At 39.5% G+C, this 24,330-nt stretch overlaps 1 protein-coding gene across 1 annotated transcript in view; it reads left to right on the top strand.

The window, feature by feature from the left end:
- The first annotated feature begins 7,228 nt into the window (after positions 1 to 7,228).
- Positions 7,229 to 24,330, top strand: part of LOC124137190 — a 57,464-nt gene continuing 40,362 nt past the window's right edge. Inside the window, exon 1 of the mRNA XM_046503389.2 lies at positions 7,229 to 7,594. The gene's annotated coding sequence lies outside the window, so the exon portion shown is untranslated. The remainder of the gene's footprint in view (positions 7,595 to 24,330) is intronic.

Below are 24,330 nucleotides of genomic sequence, written 5' to 3'. Positions count from 1 at the left end.
ACCCGATCTCTCCCCTCCTCGAGGGATATCACACATTCTGTCCCTTGATGAACCCCGGCGATGATGAACATCAAGATCAGATCAGTGACGGCATCAGTGATCATCATCAGACGTGTCGATGTGTTCAAATAATACACCTGTATCATTACACAGTGATGCTAGGTCACTGGCTACAGTGTGCAAGGCCTGCGTCTAGTAAGGTTACTGTGCGACTTGATTGAGGCTGGTCGATACTGTGCTCTGAACATGTATGTAGTGATTATAATTATATCTCGTTATTTCCTACATAACTTGCCAGAACAAGGTCCGAGACGAGCCTGTGTTTACATAACAAGCTCCTCACAGCGATAGCCAGTTCGCGGGGCTCTCAAAACTATCGCTGCTACCAGTCACAGCTGACAGTGTTGTAGGTGGCCACAACCATTCATTGCGTTGAATTCGCAGCCGACTGACCGTTATGTTTTCAATCAAATGATGACTGTCGTGACCCCTAAAAGTCTTCCCACAGGTACATAATTTCGTTGTTTGTCACGTTGAATTTCTACTTCATTTCAACTGTCATGGACTGTATAGTGAAAATGTAAGGGGGGAGTCGGGTGCTTTTCCATAGGTCTCAAATCTCAAAACAATCTGATTAAACAAACAAGCGTAAATTCACCGGGAGAATACGAAATCAGCAGTAAACCTTTTTCCCAATTGACTAGAATGGCATTCCCAAAGAAGCATAAAAAATATAAATGTCATTACAATTGTGGTTACAGGGAAAATTTCACGATTCTTGTAATGGCCGTTTGCACACTTGTGGTAGCCATGATACCGGGATAAGGCTTCGTTCAGATACCTAGCAAGGAGATAACGTCGCTTCAAAGAGCCATGTAACCGACATTTGTTTATCCGAACTCTTTCTGGAAACAGTACAGTCCGGATAAACCGGGATTCCCAAGCTAATTTAAAATTAACTGGACCTTTTCGGTCTCTAATGGGACTGATTTTTTATTGCTTTTGAAAAAAATACCAAAATATTTATATCATTACACAATTTCCAAAAAATTTCATTTAAAGTAAGCTTCCTTCTTTTCTTAATTTTAGCACAACCGAAAATAAGGACCTCTGAAGACAATTTAGCAAAAGTTGATATGTTTATATCTTGTTATGTTATGTCTGAATTGACTAATTGTGTTATCTGTAACGTTGGCTACCACTAGCTTATAAAACGCCTGAGAACATTAAGTCCCCATTATCTCACATGCAATGCATCAATACATTCTTAACAGCATTATATTTCAGTGTACATAAGTACATTCTTTCGATATCTTAGGCGCCATGAAACACAGTAGAGAATTGCGAGCACAGTTCAGTTCAGAATCTAAACTGATCTGAACTGAACAACACTACAAAACATAGCATAGTGAGGCTGACAAAGACATACATTTACAATGTATTTACAAGACAGCGGTATACATTCAAATCTTTCCCGTTCATAATAAGTAGAGCTCACAATGTCGTGGGATGTGTCACGATTATGATCTGTGGTTTGGTGTATACATTTCATAGTTTTAGTTTCAATCGAGCTTGCTCTTTCTACGACAATTCAATGGAGTTGATTGATCATTGTTAAAATTGACTTACCCTTGCATGTGTTTGTGATCGGGGCCACCGGCGAGGTATTGTACGCTGGCCTTTTCCGGGTACACCTGGTATCATAATTATTTAATACTCATTCATAAGCACATGGTTATGAAGTAGGTCGGGGTCGTAGTAGTTGTTGTAGTAGTAGTAGTAGCAGTAGTAGTAGTAGTAATAGTAGTAGTAGTAGTAGTAGTAGTAGTAGAAGTAGTAGTAGTAGTAGTAGTAGTAGTAGTAGTAGTAGTAGTAGTAGAAGTTGAGATTTCTTATTATTATGGAAAAGAATTTGTCGCTATTATTTATTCGGAACCACACTGTACAGGCAAATATTTGGCATTTTCGACCCTATTGCTCGTGTCCGCTTTTGTCCTGTTTGTAAATGCGTGTTACTTCTCGCATCATAAATATGGTTATACATGTCTTTTTTTAGGAGTGCTGCCGTCCGAAAATCCTTTTGTTGAAATCCTATTCCACTAGCGCAGACACGAAGGGAAACACTAGAACGCCGAGTAGTGATCTGGTGTTTTACTCAGCACTCGAATAATGTCTATCGCCTTGGTCAGTTTACATTGGATACGCATAGCATCTTTAATTCACACATGTCATATTCAGTTAAATCTTCTGAATGTCTTGCATAACATTCTTAAATGACTTAACAAGGACTTTGATGGTGAAACCTTCATTGAAGAAGGCTTAGTTGTGAGCAAAATGTGTCATTGAGTGCTATGTGAAAAACACGTATGTTCACTAGAGCTTGTGGGTTTCTACAAGATGCACAAATCGGGCTTATAATTATCTCCAACCTGAAGTTGACACGCCATTAGTAAACTGAAGGAACGTTCTCACAGCATTGAATCCAAAACACATTAGTTTCCTCAGCTAGTGAAAAAGCAGTTTTATAAATAAGCAACATTTGTATGTTGCTGAAGCAAAAATAACCATAGAATGGAATCACACTGTGAGATGTCAATCATAACATATTCTTCTTTAAATGATAGATTTATTGTGTGAACAAATTATGGAAATAGTCTGCTGATTATTTCACTACAACTCCTTCACTTGGTCAACATTAATCAAGTCTCATTTCCCCTCTCAACGGGGGTTAAGTAGTATGTCAGTAAATGCATATCTAAATATACGTCTCTTATAAGAAACATAACGGCAACCTCTGATTAGGTTTGGGCTCTCAATTATCCTATGTAGCTTCATATCACCAAACCTTCCCATCACGGAATCCACAGAATCTGCAAATACAAAGTAGTGTAAAGAACAAAAAAACAACCAAATTAGTTCTATTTAGATTCTTGCCGTCCTCCCGGGATCATGTCAGATTCTCATTATTATTTTTTTTTCTTTTGGAGACGAATCAGAGCAGACGGAAGGAAATTGAATGGCTGCAAAATAATAATTACAAAAATAGCATTATTTGTGCTGTATGAAAACAGTTTGCTGCGATGACTGATGCATGCTACAACATCATGCCATAACACCATGCCATAACACCATGTCATAACACCACGCCACAAAACCCCGCCATTCTGCCATGCATAACACCATGCGATAACATCATACCATAACACGCTATAACATTACCCCATAGCACCAAGCCATAACACCACGCCATGAGACCACGAGATACTACCACGCCCATAACACCATGTCATAACACTACGCCCTACCACCACGCAATACCGCCTTGTTTTATACCATACCATACCATACCATACCAGCATGCCATACCAGCATGCCGTAATTATAACCTCATGCCATGACACCATGTCATAACACCACGCCACAAAACCCCGCCATTCTGCCATGCATAACACCATGCGATAACATCATACCAAAACACGCTATAACATTACCCCATAGCACCAAGCCATAACACCACGTCATGAGACCACGAGATACTACCACGCCCATAACACCATGTCATAACACTACGCCCTACCACCACGCAATACCGCCTTGTTTTATACCATACCATACCAGCATGCCATACCAGCATGCCATACCAGCATGCCATAATACCATGCCGTAACCTCATGCCATGACACCATGTCATACAGACGTGCAATGGGAGATTTAAGTTACAATGTCAGATGCATGACTTGTATTTAGGACGGAGAATGATTTGAGCGGGTAATATTCTGCATGTCAGAATCGCTAGTGTTGTAATGTACGCATGTATCAGGTCCAGTCGATCCAGTCCAAGAGGACCTGTAATGTTCAATACATCCACGATATTTCAGACTATAATCACAACCTGATGATTCGGACCCGTGAAGATTCCGGGGTAGAATAGGTCTTCAGCAACCGATGCTTGCCGTAAAAGGTGATTATGCTTGTCGTAAAAGGCGACTAACGGGATCGGGTGGTCAGGCTCGCTGACTTGGTTGATGAATGTCATCGATCCCAATGGCGTGGATCGATGCTCATGACATTAATCACTGGATTGTCTGGTCCAGACTCGATTATTTACAGACCGCCGTCATATAGCTGGAATATTGCTGAGTGCGGCGTTAAACAACAAACCAACCAACCAATTAACCTGATGATTCCCTGAAGAAAAAGGATGTTCAAATTCACGCGAGTAAACTCCGTATGCTGGCATCCTTTCTTAACTGTTTAGCATATACATGTGCGTGTATAGATCGAGTCTGGACAAACCAGTGATTGATCAAATGAGCCATGTTTGACGCCGTTGGGGTACGTTAACATGCCATTAACCAGTTCATTGAACCTGACCACGCGATCCATTAATAAGTCGCTACTTACGACCAGCTGTATCAGTGTCATACGGTAAAAATGCATTCCTTAGAAAATGCTTACAAATGGAGGTCCATCATAGTGACTATCGATAGTTTCGATGATGTGCCTTTCTGTAATGTTACTGAATTTAGAAATATTGGAGACAGAAAGTTGGGAAAATAAGAGACAAGGCAAGGAATCGATCGATGGTGACACCAGTCACAGACAGGTCATGAATCATCCGATCACGACAGAAACCACATGTGGACAAAGACATGGTCTGATATGTAATAAAAAAAACGGCTATCTCAGGTCACATGATAGGCAAAGCCATTCTCGAATACCTTAACTAACCCTTCCTATGGTATTGAGATCCAGTCGAAGCTCGGTCGCATCCTGTTGCCTATTCTGCGACGGGCATGTCCTATCCAGTTTGTTATCTCTTCAGTAATGGACAGAAATGCAGTAAAGTTTACGCGAGTATCAAACCCGGTGATAATAATAATAATAAAAAAGTCCATTTCTTCAGCGCCATTTCCGTCTACGTAGTCGCTCATAGCGCCTCACACAGGGTCATAGACACATCTAATGAGATAAGTCTTTAGTGATACATTGATTGTAGTGTGGGCCCTTGAATGTCTATACAAGTAATCCGGAACTACTGTCCTCGGACTCATTGCTGGTCTTCTGGTCATGCTACAAGCACAGTAACGTCTCAGACGATGGAACGGCAATGCGTACAAAAGTAGGTAGCTGATGCAGGGTCCCTTGGGAGTGAGTAAGCCTTTAACAGTTGTCCAGTTATATCGCCGCGTGTCAGCTTCGAAAAGCCCGAAGTGATGCAGGTCTCAAACGTTTATCACTACGGTGAAACCCACAGGCACGGTTATAGTGCTGACAAACCTATAAACATAATTGGGACGGACCAGGATTCGAACCCACAATCATAGGTTTCTGGTGTGCCCAAGGGACGCAACTCTGTATAGCAAATCACGGCGCCTCAGACGACTGGGCCATTCGTGCCCCCTTGGGTCCCTTCGGAACCCCAAAGATATTTACAACATGGCTGAGAAGCAGTTAAACATAGCAACCAATTCCTCACCCGAACATCCCCACATCAGCACAGTACGTAGTTCAACTTCAACCTAGCATGTATCCATGTCAACGTATGTTAAATGCTACTATACCATTTGAAATATAAATATAATGATAGTGATGAAAAATAATTATTATATGTTTTTCTCTTTTCCCCTGAGTTATACATACGGAAATAATGGCAATTCCATTTAGTTGTTTCTAAAAAAATAAATTTCACACTTTTATGCATACGGAAGCGTAATATGGCAACGGTGAATTTCTTTTGTCTAAGTATCTCCTACGTAGGACTTATTATCTCCTACGTAGGACTTAGTATCTTTTACGTATGACTTAGTATCACCTACGTAGGACTTACTATCTCCTACGCAGGACTTACTATCTCCTACGTAGGAGATACTAAGTCCTACGTAGGAGATAGTGGTTCTAGGCCATACTAAGTCCTACGTAAGAGATAATTAGTCCTACGTAGGAGATAGTAAGTCCTACAAGATTCACCGTGGCCCCACTACGCTTCCGTATATGCGTAATAAGATGTGTTTTTCAAACAAATTATTTTAGGTACAAACAGGGGGTAATGAGAACATGTATACACCCAAAAATGTTTTTGCTACAGATTGCTACATGTTTGTCAGCACGATATATGTGCGTGTAGTTTTCACAAGGTTGATGAACGAGTAAAACACACATAGTAAAACACACATCACTTGATCACCGTGATATAACTACACTATTGGCTTTAGACCCGTGAAGATCCGGGGAAGATCTTCCGCAACACATACTTGCCTTAAAAAAACCGACTATGCATGTCATTGTATCCCAATGGCGTGGATCGATGCTAATGATGTCAATCACTTAATTGTCTTGTCCAGACTCGATTATTTACACATCGCCGTCACATACCTGGAATATTGCTGAGTGCGGCGTTCAACAACAAACAAACAAACAAGTCAAAGCGGCGTTAAACCCAACCTTCACTCACTTCCAAGTGCTTGTGTGAGTTAAACCTTCAACGTCAGCGTTATCTCCGCCAAATCTGTATGGTGACGAGCGTAGGGAGAAGCCTCCCGTTAATGGGGGTGATGGTTCACAATAATGCAGCTATAGCCTCAAAGCCAATGACATACATGCTTCCTGAACATGGCTAATGACTCAAAAGTGCATGTTACACCTTTTAGAGATTACTTGGTTGGCTAAAGAAAGCAAAGAGCAACATTTAAGCAGTACTGATATACATAAGGATGATTTCAGACAGGCTTCGGAAGTGCTCTGTCAGTGTCAATAATGTTTTTTTTAACATGGTGAGTTCGGATTTCCGTTCATTGGAAAAGCCAATGCTAACAGTCAGTTTTGGATACAACCCGTGGGATGTCCTCATCTCACTGTTGTCTGTATGACTTAAGATGACATGTGGATATCATATATCATGGACAATTATAGTGTGGTTGATTAATTATATCATTTGGTTAGATTCTGGAGTACCGTGTCAATACTTTTTCAGAATCTGATAAAATGCGTCATCAGGATCATATTACTGCTAAGAGATAAGATAATGTTGGCACTTAGTTTTTCACAACTTGGCGACCGTCAGTTCGATTTCCTTTGGGAAATACAGGATTGCCAGTGAAATGAAAGATCAATATAATTGATACCACCTTTGGGAATGAGCGTTTAGTATTCGCATAATGGTGTGAGACATGATCAATTTATGGCATATTCCGCTACACGTTATCACCCAAAGAAGCTCAGTGGAACTATGTAAGGAACATGGTATGCTTTGCGACCGTTGTTGACCATGCCCGTGACGACTGTCACTCTCTGGAGTTGTGTTTGTCGATTCTGCATTCAAGGAGGCTTAGTAGTGCATGGAACTGGTCCCCCGAACGTCGACGGTTCTTCTGCTGCGATGGTCACTTTTCAGGCTGATACTGTAGTAAGCCATGGCTAAGTCAAACAATTACTTTGCCAAGTCCGCAGTTATTGGCGCCACCTGGTTGTTTAGTTGAAGGCTTAGTTCTACGCTGTGAGCTGATTCGCTGATTGCAGAGTAACCACATGTCCATTGAGATCGGACAGTCTTTACCAGATCATATTGACACACCACACGTACCTTCATATTTAGGTAAGTGATACATTTACTACACTTTTAATATGACGCTGGGCCGGTCATTGTTATATGTGACAGTGGCACGTAGATCAAAGTCATCTATGGTTTGGTGCGTTGTTCGTTATTTGAATTTTAATGTTGGTTGTCTTTACATACAACTACAGTTGTGACCAAAATAATGGCATTACTCCTGCAGGTGAATTGTGCAGGATCAGATGTAATCTATACAATAACAATCATGTGTTTTAGTTTTGAACTTGTTTATTTTAAACTGAAACTGTGTTTATTGTTTTGTTAATTGGAATTTAATGATGAATATTTTGGTCTCGCCTTCATTGCCGATAGGATGTAAACCTTAACTTAACCACTAATTCATTGCTGTATTTCCGCATCGTGTGATTGTTAATGTGAGCGTTTAACTAAAGTGGTTAGAGAATCTGATATCTGATACATTTATAACCACTCTCCACAACGTAAGTGAAGGCACCTGGAGTCCTTGAGTAGGTGCGTGTACTACAGTTCCATGTACAGTTGCCTTACAAAGTATTCATGTTACTATGGTAAATCAAGCAATGTTCACCTGTATTATATGTTGTACATTTTTTCCACAATAAATAATTGTGCATATAGTCGGGATCGTACAATCGAGAGATTCAGAGATGTCTACTGGATTTGGAAAGGGTTTCGTCGCTTTATTAACACTATAACGATCTGCTGAGATATGTTTCTTGTCACTTTTCACATGTCAGAAATAATAAACAAATGTCAGAAATAATAATGAAAACAGTAAATAACAGTATGGGGTATTACGGAATAAAATTATATTTCTCTATTGATTTCTCGCATCGCTGTTGCTTTTGAAACTTAATTCTTCAAGATGTATTCCTGAAGAAAATATAAATAATAAAAAGTAACCGAAGGCAGACACTCGGCATCAAAGTCTTCCACGTGATTCGTATGTTGACATATTCGCATTAAAATACTACGACAATAATTTTAGTTTTTTAATCTCCTCTTCGAAACTTTACATCCAATCTGTAGTCGTATCTTGCATCGATCAAGAACATTAGATAATGTATAGCTGATTCTTGCATTATCAGTGGGCACCTTTTGAATCAAGTTGAACGCAAACGAAAAGCTTCCAATTAACAATGCTGACGCTTGTCGATATTTATGAGATACTCCCCGTTGAATAGATCTAGAAATAGACACATTCACGTCATGGAGTCTTGACCAAGACAAACAAGTGTAAGGGTGTAGCGAACAATCGGGCAAAAAGTCATATCCGAAGTGGTGGTTGGGTTTAATGTTCGTTCATCTAGTTCAGTATAATTACGTATAATTGTCGATTTCAAGCAATGTTAAATTCAAATAAGACATGACAGACCGTAGCATGGTGTGACATGGCATGTCACGCATGTAGATTATATATAATATATAGTCATAGTAGTATTTGACTGTAGTGAGTGAGTTGGGTTAAACGCCGCTTTTAACAGTAGTCCACTTATATCGCGGCGTGTCAGCTTAATGTGGGAGGAAAGCCCGAAGTGATGCAGGTCTTTGACGTTTACCACTTCGGTGAAACCCACGAGTACGGGTATGGTGCTGACAAACCTAGAAACATAATTGGGGCGAACCGGATATCGAACCCACAATCATAGGTTTCTGGCGTGCCCAAGGGACAAAACTCTGCACAGCGAATCGCGGCGCCTTAGACGACTTGGCCATTCGTGCCCCCTGTTTGATCGTTACTGTAAATATTCATGTGGTATTAAACGCTCTTGGAACGGACGATATTTTGTCAATTTTAGTAACACGCTTATGAATGTTCAGGTACTTTCGTTTTCGACTGAACACGTGGTATGGCACTGCGACCACAAGCATTTCAAAAGCTCTCCTGAGTGTTGTTCGGAGTAGCCGGGATTGTAGAGAAAAACACGTTAACAGGTTAAACATCGACCTGTACTGAATAAAAGCTACAAACCCTTTCCATATTTATAAGAAATCTTGGCCAAAGACAAAGTCGATTTGCGATTCCGACTATATCATGAGCACGTGTTTATGAATCACTATCAAATAGTGAAGATATCAGGTGTACCTGACTTCAGAAACTCACCCCTGCATGTGAATATGATTCATAATGAAAGGTTCGATGCGTGCATTAGTTATTTTTCATGTAAAGACAACACAGAAGAAATTAGACTGTTCGGTAATTACCGACACCGCTCTATATAACAGTATAATCATCAAAGAGATGTTTAGGTTCGGACACCTATGATACGTCCCTATGCACGTCAACACAATTGAGTTTAGGTCAAACGTAACAAATGTTATATTTGGGATAGCACTTTCTTTGTAAAGTACAGATTCCCGTGCTTGATTCGAACCCACACTGCCAGTGTGAATCACCTACTCGCCAGTACACAAAGTCAGCGATCTAAAAATGAAAGCCATGATGGGAGTCGTGCCAATTTACAATTGCCGCACTGAGACATCAGTATTGTTGATTTTCAACAGGAACCTGTATGCTCTTCACTCTTGATTTTATGCAGTATTTGTGATCAGATTGGGAATGTGCGGGGATGTCTGGGAACGTAGAATATATCCCTACACCTGTTAACGTATAATATTCAAGTATCTCTATGCCTGATTGACAATGCCTCGTCTAACAATGTATACGATTTCCATGCATCGAGGTAGGTCAAATTAAAACGTCATAATATATTTACTGTGTCGAGAATAACGCTTCTTTATACAATTAACGCGTAGAATAGAAGTATAATACATTCTACTGTCAATATACGCCCTGACCTTTATCACCTTGGGTGTGTCACTAACGCTGTCACATCAAGGGCATTCTAGATGGCAATATGATATATCTACACAAGGGATTGTCATCCTTGGGCTAAATGTGTTAGCGTACTTCCGTCCTCAGGGAATAATCGACGTACGACGTCTACATGTTCTTGCAAGTCCTAACATGACAGAGCTAATTGAAAAAAAGTATATTAGAAAACATATATTACACAGCTGTGCTACTAACTTCGAAGTGTCCTCGAGTGAGACACTGATTACAATGTATCTGAATGCGTCATGTCCTCCAGCTTTGGTAAACGACTAGGGGTAATATTCGCCCTGTGTGAAGTAAGTGCTCCCATATGAAGTTCGGAAGCCCTAGGCTCAACATGCTAACCACTATGTGTATTTTGAGTCACTTGGAATCGATTTCAAGCGCAATACGAGGTTGCAGAGAGAGGACTCAATTACACAAAATACATGCGGCCATTAAACGTGTAATTATAATTTCATTTTGTATCGACTTTGCCACTGCTTTCAAAAAGTAGAAAACGTTTTAAAAATTGTTATTATCATAAAATGACACGAGACGTGTTTGTGTGCGTGTGCTGAAGGGTTTCTAAACAAATGTAGAAAAAACGTCGTTTGTTAACACTATAATGACAGAACTACAGACAGTGTCACGTACATCCAGCTCATACATATGACAACAGTTATGTAGCACTACACCTTTCTGATAAATGGCACAATAAATGCCGTGACCAGGTTATTAAAACTAATAAATGGGAACAATTTATAATCGCATATTTACAACGTGAAAACTTTTACCTTAATGGAAGCTTCATACGACAACATACAGCACGACTATTTACGACACAAGTTTTCCTTTGCATATAGACAGGTTGACGTGAAGCCATCATGCCAGCAGTGTGGTCTGTCATGTAACAACACAATGCAGTTTATTTGCTTGTTACTATCGTTCATCACTTGCATCCGAAAAACTAAGTTCGACGGCGCGAAAGAAAAACACGTCATTAATGTTTTAATCAAGATCATGTAGTGCTCATTTCAAGCGCTGGTCCCCTTAAAAGGCTTACATTTTCGTGCCAGATTTAGCGTCACGTGGTTCTTTTTTATACTGGTGATAAAACTCCTGTCTTGTGCAGATCTGAATTTTAGTGTGGCCTATATAGAAGGCTCAAACATGACATATTATCGGGAACCTCCTAATAAAAAACACAAAGAAACATCACACTTAATATTAGGCCTTTTTACATTTCAGCGTACTAATGCGGTTTAAAACACTTGTGTATTGACATTAGAGTCGATTGTTGATCGTACCTATTATTTTGTTCCTGATATGGTATTGAGATCTCAATATCTTGCCTCTGTCTCCTGTTACGTGTGGATTCCCAAATTGAAAGAGTATATTGACCCAGGAATCATTACGTAAAAGAACTTAGGGTGAATCCAACAAAACACCAACAAGTGGCATACAATACAAACTTAGCTTGCAAATTAATACAAATTACTGCACAGCAATTTCAATGGCAGTACACAATACAGTGGTAGTACAATATGCAATGGCAATATATACTATGATCGCAGTGGGCAGTATTAGATACAAAACACAGTGGTGATAGCAATGGTCATTGATAATAAAATATATTCATCCAGCGGCGGCAGTGGTGAAGCTTCCGAGAAGGGCTAGGCAGGGAATCAGTTATGATGATTGATCCTCACATGAAAGCTGGTTCAGGTGTGATGAATTACGTGAGAGATGCGTAAACACACTCGTGTCTCCTTACATACAACCTTCCTAGCTCCTGGAAATTTCTACAGAGTGCCCTCACAACAAAGAATATTCCACGTGTTTCCATAACATACTATCACCTTCCGCGGTATACCGTACCGGAAGTTTACACGCCACACTAGCATCTAAATATAGTAACTTCCTTGCATTTAATAGTACTGCACTCCCGACGACTGATCACTGTCCAAACACAATGCAATGAGCGTTTACTGAATCACAACACAAGCATTGTAACACAGTTACAATCATTGTTAAACAATAAAATACACTGCCATAAAACACTACACATACATTATACAACTACAACACGGAATAGCTGCATGGTCACTGCGAGGGTAATTTCGTGCTCATGTTCCATGACAAGATGATATGTTGCGACTGAAGCTTATGTAGACGTTCATTATTAATGAACACAGAACAGGCTATATATATAGGGTAGAGGTGCTTCTTTTTCAGATGTATTGTCAGGAGGTAACAGCTACGTACAACGTATGGAATACGTCAGTGTCGCAAGTATAATTGGCAGCCAATTAAGGAATTCGACGAAATTATTTACTGTATGTAAATAGAGGTAACAAAAACCTTTCCATCATTAGAAATTCCCATTGTACATACGATATGCTTGTGTTTATGAATGACTATGAAACAGTGGAGCTATCAGGTGACATTGAGAGGCTTACCATCAAGCAAGTGACTATCAAGCCAGTGGTGATTACATTTGTTCTTACTAATAGTTTTATCATCGATATACGTAGTACTACGTCTTTGTGTTTAATCACTTCAGTCTTAACGAAATGGACCAAATGATATTAACGCCTCTGGTGTGTAATTTGGAGGTATATTCGCCCCAAGCTGTATATTTGTAGTTTTTTGGCGTTGCAATAGTCATAGTGACGATCGAGCGAGGAAAGGGTCATCCTACAAATATACTGTCAATTAGTTGATGGACCACTCGTTTGATCTCACCTTCAGTATTCGCCATTATATAAATTGATAACATCGAAGTTACAGCTACGGAACGTGTGAGTGGCACCAGAATGAACATCTTGTGTGGAAGGTTTCTTCTTTTTCTGACTGGGATGAAACATTTAAGTCACATATTGCAATATATCATAAAAAGAATTGCTCAATTATTCCTTTGATGCTTTGTTTTCGCGTAGGAAATATTGATCTATTCTCTGGGGGCACAATTCTTCTAACATAACGGACAAAAGGATAGGCTATATGACAAGAGCGAAGATTTTGATTTTCCCGTCGTGAATTTCCCCTTTATGTCGATCAATACACTTCCAGCCACACCTTAAGGCGTCTACGTTGCTCTGTTGCTTGGGTTCATGGATTGTTCATGACAAGACACGTTTTGCTTATGGCTAGGCTTTTCAATCAAGGATTTGTGATGTTCGCTTCATTGTCTGGTCGATTGCCTCCAGTTCGCCGACGTGCGGCAGGGTTATAGCTGGGTTGAGCATTAGGCAACAAATAAACACTTACTTTTTATGGAAATTGTGTGAGTGACGATAGACGGTAGAGCAGGATGTGCTAACCCTGTCACGAACACCTGGTATCATCACTGCATGTCAGTGATCCATGTATATAATAATTTAAAAAAATAATAATAATAAAAATGTATATAATAATTTTCGTCACTCTTTGATCTTTTACGCTCTAAGGAATCTGTTTCGGCAGATAATCGAAATTGTTTTGTTTGTAGCGTTGAAGTTTTTAATGTATAACATATGCAACGCATCTGTTTGTGTATAACAGATAGCACGGCTCGGTGGATGCGTAAACAAATACAGCTCATATGTTGGTGTGTAACAGTTACAGCGGTCTGTGGATGTGTAAAAGATACATATACTATTCCACTGCAGTTTTGTGTCAGACAACATTCCATAACGGTTGTGTAACACATAAAATACCGGTGATGCTACAGCACAGGTAACACTTCCTGATGCATGCCGCTTTCGCTTTGAACCAGAATGTTCACAACTGCACTTTGACATTTCTCCATAATACACATTCATCCTTATTAACACTTACTCTCATCTGCACACTTGAAATAACTTAAGCGAAAGTTTATAGTGTTTCGATGAGTGAGTGAGTGCGTGAGTACATGAGTGAGTGAGTGAATGTGGTTTTACGCTGCTTTTAGCAATATTCCAGCAGTATCACGGCGGGGGACACCAGAAATGAGTTTCACAAATTGCACTCATGAGGGGAATAGAACCAGGGTCTTCGACGAGACTGAGAAATACGGAATTTATACGATTTTTTTATTTAAACGATAAAACGTCAGAAAGCGTAAGTCGATTCGACGTCAAACGTGACGTTGCGAGTGCTACAAGGAATCCATAAGGTAAATGTTTGTCTCCTGGACGAGCATACTTTGATTCAAAATTAGACCCTTTTGGCTTGAACTATGTCAAATTGCCAATTGCAGATTGGATACATATTTGAAATCTCTGAATTACTTCCAACACTAGTACGGATTCAAGAACGGAGACAGTCCCTGTTTCAAGTCATTCGACAATGACCAAATTATAGACATTCGTGATTGCACTAACATATTATAGGGCCTGTTACATATTGCCGCTGCCTTCGTTTCATCCATTGTATTGCCTCTTGTGATTGTTGTGTTTGAATATAATGTTTTGATTATTCATTGATTGTGTGTGGTCATTCACTGAGTTCACAATTTAGATCTGTTTGTACTTATTTCTGCGCTAACCCTTGCGTTTAAATTTTGAAATCACCTCGTAACGATAGCAACGCACTGTGACAAGAATGAGTGAGCAAATCATTATTCAACAAAATTATGCTTACGTCACACAGGCTACGGTAGATTACAATAATAATATATGTGATGGAACGTTTCATCGTTCAAATCGATCTTTATTTGTCACAAGAACCATATAGATCTCACAAGACAAACTCGTATAATAAAGTTGATGCTGCAAAATACATTGAAACACTGCAATGCTTTAACTGCGCAGGGCATATTGACACGTTCATACTTTCGAAATGCATTTACATTTCCCGATACATTCCCAGCGTCTGAATATACATTTTATACTTGGCGACTTCTGGGGCTTTGACATCAAAGTTGAGAACTTGACACAACGGCGTTTGTGACGAAAGCGAATACGGGGTTGATGCGATGGACTATCTGCGTTGTAGTTCAGATGGAACACAGACACCTGACCCTCGTATCTCCCGTTGATGTCTGACATAGAAACCACAATAAGAAACTAGGAAAACGTATTTTCATGACTATATCGAAACGAAACAAATATGACTAATTGAAACAAACGCTCCTGCAATGATAACCAGCAATGTATATTTCAAGGTAGTCTATTGTGTCCTCGCTGGCGGATATGAAAGTTGGAATTAATCCTGCCTGCGCTTTTTATGAAATACATTTCATACAGATATATACAGATTTCTAAATGGTAGCTAAATGTTGACTAAAGTTTTGACGTTGCAAGGATGAGGCTACCAGTAACACACGTCAAATAAAACAGGGTAGACAGGTCATAACTTTAACAAACGAACTGGAGCTAATCGCCTTAGCTTACTCAGCAGACCTTTTTTGTGTATTGCGAAAATTGAAAATTATCTCATGACGTTGGGACATGCAAGTTTAAGTATGTTGCGAAATGTTAAAGAGTGGTTGGACGTAACGTAAGAGAGCAGTTCAAAAATGTGATGAATCCAACATTCTCGAAATAGCTTTTAACACATACCACCAAGAGACTTGATCTTTGAAATATGCACCTTAACCAGCTGAGTTAGCTACTATATTTCTCATACGGGCATAATACAAATATTGTGTAGCACGCCCTTGTACTTAAAGCTGCTATGTTTTCAACCCCACACTAGAACTGGGTATCTGTTGGTGGCACCAAGAGGCTCTGGAAGTGAATAGCTTGTGCTTTGCTTAGGTTAACTGTCATGTTAATATTGATACACTTCACCTTTAAGTACTGCAGCAAAGAATTTCGTCAATTTTCATTCATTGCCAAATGAACCAAGTCGCTATCAAAATGCTTTTTCATCGTTTGCTTATGGTTTACGCCCAATGGAATTCGGATAATGGTTGTCATCTGGTATTGAGGTTTTATATTAATATACTCTCACTCCCATTCCCACATCTTTATGAAAGTCGATCAGATGGCTATTACGTAAACCTCATATGATACAAATGTTAACAGAGAGCCTTGCAAAGTTTCAGTACACTTTAAACCAGCCTTTAAGATTTCCATTCATTTAAGCATGTGAGAATTCGACAATTAATCCCAAAAGCTCCCCGTCAATTCTGTCATTTGCCTCCTTTCAGTATATGAATGCAATATATTAAAACAAATTGTTTTTATTGATTTATTTATTGCAGTTGAGGTTGAATCGTGTTCCACCGCATATAAAACCATTACGGGGGAACCATTTTGTTCATCACAAATAATGTCAGTTCCTTTGGCATGTTTGTTAATTATAAGTTCTCTAATATAAAATACTTAAGTCGAGTAACAATTAAAACATCCATATAAGAAACACTTATTAATGAATGTCTGTAGAGAGATTAATGACAACACGAAGGTTTGAGATCTAGCAGCCCATTCATCTACAGTTTCGCCACAGTACCGCCGGCGATAAATTATTTCAATTATGTTATTTACATTTGGTATGTACGGAAGCGTAGTAGAGCCACGGTGAATTTTTTTTGTCTAAGTATCTCCTACGTAGGACTTCCTATCTCCTACATAGGACTTAGTATCTTCTACGTAGGACTTAGTATTTCCTACGTAGGAGATAGTTAGTCCTACGTAGGACTTAGTAATTCTAGGCCATACTAAGTCCTACCTAAGAGATAATAACGTACGTAAGAGATACTTAGACAAAACAAATTTCACCGTGGCCCTACTACGCTTCCGTAGATATGGTGTTATCGTATCTGGGCGGATCATTGTATTGAAGCTGACATAAAATATAAAACAATTATGCATCTATAGAACTAAGTTTCCGAAATAAACGGTAAGATAAATGTAGTGGTGTTGCAAAAATCCGTATCTTAAGCAGCTAGAAGTATAGGGATACACTCTCCCTGATGCTGCTTATTAATAAAAGCGATAAAACCCTTTACATAATAACAGGTATATCTGCTGAAAGTATTGTCCGTTTTCACTGATAAGTCGATCTCATCGCGAACATCTGGTGGCACCACTATTTGACAATTATTCCTAAACACACGCGTATGATATAGTCGGAATCGTACATGGCTCTACTTTCAGCAGCTATTTCTTGAAAGGGTTTTGTAGCTTATATTAATAATTTTCCCATATACCATGCACACAATAAAGTTACTTGACAATGTTGTGAACATATTAGTTGCTAATGTCACTGATCATGAGTGACTTATTTTGTTGAAGTAAGAAAGTGAAACAGTTTGGTGTTATGTCGCTTATAACAGTACTTCAGTTGTACCCCATGCTTATCATGATCAGCTTAGTGAGTGAGTTTGGATTAACGCCGCTATGAACTGTATTCCAGTTATATCACGGCGTGTCAGCTTAATGTGGGAGGAAAACCCGAAGTGATGCGGGTTTCATACGTTTACCACTTCGGTGAAACACACGAGCACGGGTATGGTGCTGACAAACCTAGAAACATAATCGGGGCGAACCGGGATTCGAACCAACGAGTACAGGTTTCTGGTGTGCCCAAGGGACGTAGCTCTGCACAGCGACTTGCGACGCTTTAAACCCCCTATCATTGGAAGGAGTGAGTAAGTGAGTTGGGTTTTAACGCCGCCTTTAACAGTATTCCAGTTATATCGCGGCGTGTCAGCTTAATGTGGGAGGAAAGCCCGAAGAGATGCAGGTCTCAGACGTTTACCACTTCGGTGAAACCCACGAGCACGGGTATGGTGCTGACAAACCTAGAAACATAATCGGGGCGAACCGGGAATCGAACCCACAATCATAGGTTTTTGGCGTGTCTATGGGACGCAACTCTGCACAGCGAATCGCTGCGCCTTAGACGACTGGGCCACCCGTGCCCCTCATCAGTGGAAGGACAGAATGCTTGTCATTTACCACTTTGGTGCAGCTCATGAGCACGTCGCTATATATGGTACGGTGCTGAAAACCATAATCACGGGAAGTCTCGGATTAGAACACAAAATCAAAGGGCCGTGGCTCGCCTACTTAAGTGACCCAAATGTTCCCAGCAAATCGTCGCGACTAGGGCGATTGGTTGTGGATTTAAAGCCGTTCTGACATATCTGGATATAATCCTGCAATAGTTTTTGAGGATCCCTTATTGGTCCCCAGCAGTGTCCGACCGCCTCCGTGGACTGGTGGTAGAGTGCCGCCCCGAGAGTGATTGGTCGGGGAATCCGGCGATTCCCGGCCGCGTCATACCAAAAGACGTTAAAAGATGGTAATTATTGTTACCCAGTCTAGCGCTGGCATTAAGGGGCTAAAACAAAGACTGGTATACTTTGTCTGAGCGGGGTATTCATGTTAAACTGCAGCATGGTATCTCAGTGGGCTGGCACTATATATCGGCATAAGTCCGGCCTAGTAGACGCAGCCACACACATACACACACAAACATATGTGAGTGCACGTCGCTATATACATGTAAGTTCAGTAATCTTGGACGAGACGTTAAACCAATTTCACCTCACCACCTCGCCATCAGTGTACTTTCCTTCAGTGTCGGTACAACCGAATCGCCAGTCCACACAATCATTCGCTCTTCTTCCTTAAAACCTCTTACATGACAATTGTAGTGAACACTTTTTGAGTCTCAAGATGACATACACAGATGCAAAAAAAACACAACTTTTCAACTATTTTCTAACCTACTGTCAACAGCAGCACTAACACCCATATTTCCGCTGTACTGCACACGATTATTGAAACATAATGTACTTTCACTGGAATCAATTATCGCATTCAATTAAGAACGGTCGCCTTTATAACCTTTATGCTGCTTGTGGCTGATTGTAAAGGCGAAACGGTACAGGGCGCTGTGGTAATGAAACAGCTAGCTGACCATAAAATACTTGGGAGAGTGTGTGGACAAATATTGCTTCACCCCCATAAACAGGCATTAATCTATTTCGCCTCTGTGAGGGGGACATACGTATACCGCTATCTAATCGATGAGGAGGCAAGTTGTAGCATCGAAACGTGAAATATGACACACAGGTTGAAGTCACAATATCATGTGTCGCTGTGAATTTCTGAACGCCTAAAGAAAATCAAAAACTTATTAGATGATATGACATGACAGGTACCTGAGACGATATTATGCAGATACATGTATAAGAAATCACATGCGATAAGGACCTCTGTGGGAACATAGAGTCAGTGGGTAACATTAACATCACAACGAACAGTGTTCAAGTTAACAGCAATACTGTTGTATCCTTGGGATATTTGTAACTACATTCAAATCTACTCAACTGAAGTAACACTGCCTCATACATGTATATGTATATATTAAATATACCTGTAATCCAAAGTGTGAAGTGAGTGCCTCTCATTGTTGACAGTCATTTTGAGATATGAATGCGATGTTTAATCAATGCGTGCCACGACCACTCGCATATTTCGCATTTAATTCACGCTCTCATTTACTTCAAGACAGTATATGCTTGTCAACCATACTCTGTACATCACTTGCTTGATAACGGTGTGAGAACCTTCACCGAAATATCGCTCCTAATTGTAATAAAGAAATTGTTTATCCATAGTTTTTATCCTTACTTCGTCGAAATTACTCCGTATTTGTTTGTCTGTGGGCGTCACTGGCTGTTGGTCAAAGGATTTTGAAATATGGACAGTGCAACTTATCAGTCATGTTTAAATGGTTGACAACTGGCCTTTTGCTTTTCATATACAAGCAAGTTTTAGACACCTTATATGATCAAGAACACATTTTCAATTTATGTCTCGTAAGAAAATCAGCGCTGCTTTTTTTTAATAGGACAATAATGCTTACTGAAAATCCCAGGAAAACGGCATTTGTACCCACTTTTCCTTACCTCTAGTTCTGTTATAGTTCCATAACAGGCACACACAAACAGTCAAATTTTCATTATCATGAACAAATCGGTGTTTTTTTACATTCCTAACAGAAAGATGCCCTGTGCCAAAAGGGACCCTTAATTAGCATACATTGTCTTTCTAATATTTCACGACATTGTATTTACGTTTTATACAGGTTGGCACAATAGACCCCCGCCCCCTTTAGAGCACAGAACCTGTAAGTTATTTGTAACAAAGTGGAAACAGGAGTTCATTTCCTTTCAGAGTGTAATTGTTATCATGACCTAGGATACAACAGTAATTTATCTTGTTACAATTCTACAGAACCTAAAGATTTAGGTGCTTTGATTATTTATTGTTAACGCTTTATAAAGCATTTACTTCAATACATGATGTTGTTTGGTTTAGTGAAACACAACGGAATTATTTTGTTTTGTAAATCTGTTGATAGTGACTTCTTGTGAGTATTTTACAACGCTTCGTTAGTTAAATCCGCAATGATTCTGAGGAAAGTCTTAACCAGTTCCGTGATAAATTGTTCTTCTATATACTTGGCGGGTAGAAGTTACTGAAATCAGTATTAAATTTGAGTAGATAGACAACTTCGATGATACGAAATCATTTGTTTTTCAAATTATTTCCCTAATATCAATATTCCTTTACTTAATTAAATGCAGCTGTTTTTGGTTCACAATATATAATTAACATATTAAAGGAAAATCGAAAGCCATACTCGACATGGTATTTCGGACGAAGTTCCGCGGTTAACTACACACATGGTAAATCTTCAGATCATGTTTCCTGTATGTAATGTTTTGTGTCTTTGATGCGTTTACTTTAGAAGAGTACTAATTTGTAGAGGTGACAAGTCCAGGGAGGGGTCAAACTTGAATTTAAATAATTCTGTATCAGCTTAAGTTTTCAATGCCGTCTTTCGCGTAAATAATATCTATATTAGTAATTAGAACTATAAGCCGGACTGACTAAGAGGTCCATTGTAATTGTAGAAATAATTATTATTCATTATTACGATGGTTTTGGAACAAAGTTTAACTCCAGGAACCATGGTTTCTTTCTTAAAACCATAATGTGTTTGTAGACTGTCGAACACAAGCTACCACAAGGACTAAAGAATAATTCAAAAGTAATACATACGTTAAACACGTTTTATGCAGGAAGCCCTTTTCTGAAAGCCGGAAACAACATAATCCCAACAAATAATTTGGACATAATACTTTCTTGCTTTAATGTAGTCATCATGGGTTTTCTGCAAACAGAAATAACACAATCCAAACCGAAATAACCCATTAGGCTGTTTAAAAGTGGGCTAGAACAAATATATTTTCTGATTTGGGTCGTAGTGCATGATGATAATATACCGCACTTTTAAGCCAATGGAATATTTATTTTGCAAACTGAGCAGGAGCATTACGGATTTCTGATTTTCTTCCACTGCAGAAAGCATCAGTGTATAACGACCAGACGTATGCTAAGTGACCTGAAGATCGACAGATCTGGTGTAGTGTATTCTTAATGACAAGAGTCAGAGTATGACAACATTCACATAAATGTTTCATTTTTCAAAAGTTTTGAGCAGAGGAAAAATATACACTGCAAACACGAAAACGTCGTTTTTTTCCGTATATGGTCATTGGACGGAAAAACGACTAAAAATTCATTAAAATTGATTAATTGGTCAGCGTCTAGAAAGTGTCCAGAAAAGGGTCGAGTTTTTCAAGCGTAAAATGGACGGAAAAACGATGCTTTTTGCTCCGCCTTGTACAACTATTAACGGCCAATCAGATGGCACTGGTCCCCCGACGCACGTGATGTCCAAGGCTTCCTTTCGGAAGCTTTAGGTTTCGTATTTCTGGCATGCCTTGCTCTAGTATCTGTCGCGCGCAGTGCAGCGAGATTTGCTGATAAGCTAGCTTTAGGATATGTTACATGTTAATGGAATTCAGACACGCGCCAAGAAGTCAAACCAAACAATGTTACTAAGTTTATTGTGGTAACGGCTATGTACAGTTACCCCTGTCGGATAATGGGTTGTGTTTCATTTGGTTATAACAATAACTAATTTTTTAATGTGAAGTTTACAAGATATACGACTTGGACGCGAGGTCGGTCACATGACGTTCTTCACGTGACTGTATTCTTGAAAAGGCGTACTTCCACATTCCTAGGGAAAACCCTTGGAATTCCCTGGTACGAATTCATACAGAAGCGTGGTTGCAAGCCCATTTAAGGATACCCTCGCTGCAACCCATCCCAGAGAGAAAAAACACGAAAAAAAATCCAAACTGTCGCAGTGACAATTTACAGAAAGCTATGAATTTACCTTAGTATCTATTTGACACATCTTCACAATCACCTTTCAATGATCGGCCAATTGATCAGTGATGCCAAAGGCTTGAAATAGCCACAGGTTAATTAACAACTTATCTCCCGTCACGTTTATCGTGTCGGCCATTTTGACGTATTGTACTTGATGTAAATGTATTACGACGCTCTGTCATTGTAATTGACGTACTGAGGTAATTCTGTAAAATATCTTCTCATCTAATGAGGCTATTGTTTGGAATATATTTCTTGTAAACATACTAAAACATATGTTCCTCGCTTTGGGGGAACTATTTTATTCCGGGGTGGCCCATTAAATCTAGTAGTAAGTCAAGGCACCATGCGTGATCTGTTATTTTATGTGTTTAAATTACGATTTGGGGCGTTAATAAAATACACTGACGCAAGTATATTCTATTCAAATCAATTGGATAATTGAATATGCTTTCTTTTACATATTACATAACATCACTGCACAAAATATGAACAGTTGCAGTAACATACTACGGTAATCGCATTAAACATCACTTTCAACTGCACAGTATTTCAGTATTTCAGTTATATCATGGTGTATCAGACTGATGTGGGATAAAAATCCGAAGTGGTTCAAGTCCTCCAATGGGTGTTCGGGAAAAGGTGAGCGTATCCTGCCACACAAACGGCACCCGTCACAAAACATGCATGGACAAGTCAATTGTTCTCCTGAACAAAGCACGGAAACACACAATGATGCCCGTCCTCAGTTTTACCGAGCATGTAAATTATTTTGTCCGTCAAAAACATGGACGAGTATAAACAATATGTTCATTCACGTAATACATGTCATACATTTGACAAAATGTATTGACTCGGAGCATTATTGTTAATCACAGCGTATGCAGTTGAACTCATCACCCATCCCATTATTGATAACCCTTCTTGAAGATCTATGAAATCAGAAGCTGCAACACTCTATCTTTTAACTGGCATGTCAGACTTCTATTTCATTACTCAGTTTTATTTGCACGGATTACTATGGAAGGGACATTGTCTCGTTGTCGCATTGTCGCATTGACGCCTTTACAAAAACAAGCAAAACGTGTCAAAATTAACAAAAGCGCGACAATTGGCCATTTGTGGCATTGTCGCGTGTTCGCATTGTCGCTCTTTGATAATCCTTTTCTTTATTTTACAAAAGGGCGACGATGCCGTAACGCGACATTTTCAAGGTCAAAATATGTCTCGTTGTCGCATTGTCGCCCCATCACAAATGTGTATAAAAGGCGTAAAGTTCAGTTATTGTTACAGTTGGGAAGTTGAAACCTGATAAATGTACGTCTTGAAATGAAAACACAAGTCCGTCCGCGAGTCCATAACGTTTTATTGTGAGCTCTTCTCTAAAAGTGCTTAGTGTTCAACTCCCAGTTCCAAACACGTAGTACCTCCTCAATAATCCACATACCTCCAGTGCAGTGGTCTTCCGGAAGATCTTACTCTTGACCGTATTAGACAACTGACGAGTGCACGCCTGACCTGTGACCTCGTTGCAACCCTCGTGATGTGTTTGCCGAAGGGAGAGGTGTAGGAAATGTGTGCTCCAGCCCAGCGCAGAGCTCGCGACACACTGTATATATATACTGATGTATACAGTATATTGCAGTTGATATACTGTATACTGCATGTGATACTTATTTGCGGACATGTTACAACTTTCAAGATTCAAGATTCAATTTGCATATATTTCATATACAACAGACCGCCGTCAT

This window comes from Haliotis rufescens, unplaced genomic scaffold (genome assembly GCF_023055435.1).
Source record: "Haliotis rufescens isolate VD_foot unplaced genomic scaffold, xgHalRufe1.0.p SCAF_5, whole genome shotgun sequence".
NCBI lineage: Eukaryota > Metazoa > Mollusca > Gastropoda > Lepetellida > Haliotidae > Haliotis > Haliotis rufescens.
This window is presented reverse-complemented; position numbering and strand designations above follow the sequence as displayed.